The sequence below is a fragment of the Scylla paramamosain genome, chromosome 16, assembly GCF_035594125.1.
Source record: "Scylla paramamosain isolate STU-SP2022 chromosome 16, ASM3559412v1, whole genome shotgun sequence".
Lineage (NCBI taxonomy): Eukaryota > Metazoa > Arthropoda > Malacostraca > Decapoda > Portunidae > Scylla > Scylla paramamosain.
The window spans coordinates 12,692,501-12,697,500 of NC_087166.1; the positions used below are offsets into that span (position 1 = coordinate 12,692,501).

Here is a 5,000-nt window from a genome sequence, read left to right on the forward strand (position 1 = left end):
CTCTCTCTCTCTCTCTCTCTCTCTCTCTCTCTCTCTCTCTCTCTCTCTCTCTCTCTCGTCAATTATACAACCATTTATCCGCAAGGAATTTATGGCTGAACGGACTCCAAAGAAATAACAATAAAAAAACGGCCAAAGAAATCCAATGAATTTTCCCTTTCCTCATCACCCCTTTTCTGGACAAAGAGAGACAGAGAAAAAGAGATAGTGAAAAAAAGAAAATCAACTTAATATTGATAAAGAAATATTGCAATGGGGAGTAAAAAGATTGGGAAAAAAGTGTCGAAGGAAAAAGTTTAAAGTCAACATTGATCCATCGTTTCGTTTTTTTTTTTCCTGTTTTCTGTGTTTCCTCTCTCTTTTTTTTTTTGAGTGCGTGCGTGCGTGCGTGTGTGCGTCAATGAATAAAAAGTAAATATGCATATGTACTTTTATGTAATTCGTGTAGTGGTTACATATGGACCTCTCTCTCTCTCTCTCTCTCTCTCTCTCTCTCTCTCTCTCTCTCTCTCTCTCTCTCTCTCTCTCTCTCTCTCTCTCATCCATATCCATATATTCTCCATCTTATCAGCCCTCTCTCCGTTTTCTCTCTTCATTCCTCTCTCTTTTCCTTACATCTATTCACTTTCGCTTTTTTTCTTTCCATTTTCCAACCTCCTCCGTTTTCTTTCCTCTGTTAGTCTCCTTCCTTTCCTTCCTTCCTTCCTGTTCACTTCCTTTTCTTCCACTTTCCTACTCACTCCTGCATCTTTCCCTCCCTTCCTATTTCTTCATCGCATTTTCTTATCATTATTTCGTGCTCTTTTCTTTCCTTCACTTTTCTACTCTTTTGCATCTTCCCTTCCTTTCCTACTCCCTAGTCTCTCCAGTCTGGACCCTATTTCTATTCCTCATCCCCTTTCTTGACCTTATTTCGTCTTTAATCTCATATTCTCTTCCCTATTCTCTCCCTCTGCCATATTCACTCTATTCTCTAATCTCTCTTTCTTGACCCTAATTCCATTCCCTATCTCTGTTTATTTTCCCATTCTCTCCTACAGCTTTCCTTTTTAAACCCACATCCCATCTTTCCTCTGCCCTATTCACCCTATTGTTTAATCTCCATTTCTTAACCCTAATTCCATCTCTACTTACTTTTCTATTCTTTCCTTCAGCTTTCCCTCTTAATTCCACATCCTCACCTTCACGCCTCCCTTTGCCCTATTCACCTGTCCAGCCATTAGTCACCTGCATCGTCTCCCTACCGCTGGGCGCGTCACCTAAGCACGTAAACACAAACAAATGACGTCATCCCTTGGCCGGGCAGCGAGTTACGTGCCTCTTCTTCTATACAAACCAAGACACTTAAGGGTGATTGGTGGCCCTGAGCTGGGAGAGGAAAAAGTGGGTTGGAAGACGATGGTGCTAGTGGAGGTGGTGGTGCTAGTGGTGGTGGTGGTGCTAGTGGTGGTGGTGGTGGCCGTGGGGAAGTTTCGTGTGTTTTAGAAGTGTTTTTAATATAGTGATGTAAATGGTGATGATGACAGAAGTAACGGTTATGCTGTGATTGTAAAAGTTATGATAGAAGAGCGAAAAAAAAAAAAGAATAAGACAATGAATGGTGATAACAATAAAAAACGATAGCAACGACAACAACTACAACAACAACATCATCACCACCACTACCTCCACCACCATCACCACCACCACCAACAACAACAACAACGACATGCACACCTCAACACCCCCCCCAAAAAAAAAAAAAAACACCAACACGAAAAGCAAAGAAGGAATCTGGCGCCATCTCTTTCCTTTTACGAGCATCACTGACTCCCAAATGAAAACACATATTTCAAAAAGGTTTCATTGTTTTCTTAATATTCCCTTTTATATTCTCTCGTAAATAACACAGACGAGGCGATGGATATAAAAAGAGAATGAACGAAGTGCTGAGAGAGAGAGAGAGAGAGAGAGAGAGAGAGAGAGAGAGACGACATACCACAGGAGCTAATCCAAATGCAGAGGAAACGAATCACATGTATAAAGCAAATGAAGCAAATACCGAACCACGAACCACCAAGCGAAGCAACGAACGAAAACCGAAGCATTATGAAACTGCTTCACGAACCGCGCTGTGTGGCATGAAAATCCGGATCCGGATCCCTTAGAATCCGAGAATGAACCTTAATGAAGCTCAAATGAACGCCAAAATAAACCCGGAATATTAATGAAACACAAATCATTAAATTAATTCCAAATGCTCATGACCTTAAACTAATTGTGTGTATGTGTGTGTGTGTGTGTGTGTGTGTGTGTGTGTGAGAGAGAGAGAGAGAGAGAGAGAGAGAGAGAGAGAGAGAGAGAGAGAGAGAGAGAGAGAGAGAGAGAGAGAGAGAGAGAGTATACAGTGTATATGTGTGTGTGTGTGTGTGTAAAAAAATAAAAACAATGAAAAAGCAAAAGAAAACAATGAAGCAAGTAAAGAAAACAGAAGGGAAAAACACACAAAAAATAAATAAAAACAGGAATCAGAAGGAAAAAAAAAAAGAAATGCTCACAAACAGAAACTCAAAAACAAACAAAATAAAAATAAATAATAACAAAAATAATAACAAAAAATAAACAAAGCAAAGCATCTAACTTGCAACAGTGGAAAACAAACGGACTGTCAGTGAAACGTAAAGAAATACGAAGTTACTGGAGAGGCAGAGCGATATATCAATGAACCGACACGACCCGAGATGAAAGCCTACCGGACCTCGAGCTGGAGCCGAGAGAATCAAGAGGACTTTGGAGTTGATTCTTGAGGTTCATAGAGGAGGAGGAGGAGGAGAAGGAGGGAGACACGAAGAAGGACAATGAATAGGAGAAAGAGAACAATGGGTAAGAGGAATATGAAAAAGATAAGGATAAGAACGAAGATGAAATCGAAGAAGATACGAGATAGGATTTGGACACAAAGTAAGATAAGAAAAAGAAGAGCAACTATAGACGATGATGAAGATGAAAGGAAGGATAAGGAAGAGAAGAACAAGGATGAAGACCAGGAGGGAAGAAGAGGCCACGGATAAAGCAATAATACAATGAACACATAGATAAGTAAAAACAGAACCACTCCCTCGGAAAGCGAAACCAACGGAGCATGAAATAGGAAAGAAAAGCTAAGATGCTGCAGAACCAAACGGCAGAAGACGAATAAGATGAGAAAGACGGAAAAGAAGAAGGACAAGAAGGAAGAAGAGAGAAAGTCGAAGTACGAAAAACATTAAAAATACGAAAAACTCGACAAGGAAAAGCGAATTTGGAGTGACAAGGAGAGGCAGAAAGAGGAAGCGAGTAGTGATGGGGAGAGGGAGAGAGAGGGAAAAGCTGCCTGTTGGGGAGGTGGCAGGAGAGGAGACGAGAACGAGAGAGGTAACCTAAGTGACTGTGGTACTGAAGGTTGTGGTGGTGGTGGTGGGAGGGACAGAAATGGCAGTGGAGACCGTGGTAGGGAGGGAGAGAGAGTGACACAGAGCCGTGGTTTGTGCAGAAGTAATTACGGAAGTGGGGTAATTTTACGCGCGGCACTCCCAAGTTGACAGTCCCGGAGCCTAGATGGCGCTGGACGGTAATTGGTCAAGTGTATCCAGCCAGGAATCTACAATCCCTTGACGCTTCCTCCGCTGCTTAACATGCTAAGACGACTCCGCCTGCCGCTATCTGCTCCGGCGGGAGAGGCCTGAGGGCGGAGGAAGGAACGGGGGGAGGATAGTGAGGGGAGGATAGCGAGGGGAGGATAGTGAGGGAGGAGAGGATTAGTGAGTGAGGGAGGGTTGTGATGTGTCTAGCTTGGGAAGTGAGAGGTGAGAGTTTGGGAGACGATGGTTAAGAAGAGAGACATAGAGGGAGATTAGGTAAACAGGGGAGGTAAGAGAGACGGGTGATAAAAGAGGAGGAATGAAAAAGAGTGATAAAGGATGGTAGGACTGAAACCTTTAGATCATAAAACATAGGAAGGTGCAAGAAGCCATCAGGCCTACACGTGGCAGGCCCTGTATAAAACATGCCTACCCATTTCCACCTATCATCCTCATCCATAAATTTTGGTGTGTGTGTGTGTGTGTGTGTGTGTGTGTATACTAGCGTTACCATATCTACCTTGCACCATTCAAGCTTTATTTTCTCTTTATTTCTCTCTCTCCTAAAAAAAAAACGCCAATCAACGCCTTTCTCTACACCTGTAATCACTAAGTGATTACCGTGTTTAAGCTCTAATAGGAGGAGTCATTAGATTGCTCCTCCTTTAGCTACAAACTTAATTCTCCTTCACCGGTAATTAGGCAAAATTATCTTCTTTTCAGACATAATTAAGTGTCATTATTCTATTCTTCAGTGCAAAAAGTCGTATATTCATCAGTCGTGCAGCACTTCACAGGTTACTTGCAAACAATTAGCGCTGCAGGTAAGGTGAGGGGAATTGAAGTGAGGGGAGATGAGGGAAGGTGAGGGGAGGTGAGGTGTTGAAGCAAGACGCCCCTCATGTCTCAGGTAATGGCCCTTGTACCTTGTAGCGCCCAGTTCACGACCCTCATTGTTAATTGTGTGTGTGTGTGTGTGTTTGTGTCCAGTCTCGATTCTCATTCCTAATTGTGTGCGTGTGGCTGTGATGTGTGTGTGCGTGTGCGTGTGTGTGTGTGTGTGTGTGTGTTTGATGTATGAACGTAGGCGTAAACACACAATCAAGCCAATCCTTCTGAACAATATTTGATTCTATCGTGAAATAATTATCTTTTCGACGAATGAACAAATAAAATAGAACATCGTTTAATTGTTGGCCTTTACTTATGTTTACTGGAAAAATAATGTTTAGTATTTTACAAGTTGACGAGGGATGATGTGATGTAGAGTATTCAAGAATGAATTTGTCATGAAGTGAATCACAAAAATGTAACACAGAATTAGTCATTGAGTCTCTATGGAAACTCACTCTCTCTCTCTCTCTCTCTCTCTCTCTCTCTCTCTCTCTCTCTCTCTCTCTC

At 42.2% G+C, this 5,000-nt stretch overlaps 1 protein-coding gene across 1 annotated transcript in view; it reads left to right on the top strand.

Moving 5' to 3' along the window:
• LOC135108061 (uncharacterized) overlaps positions 1-5,000 on the top strand; it is a 117,504-nt gene that overhangs the window by 90,231 nt on the left and 22,273 nt on the right.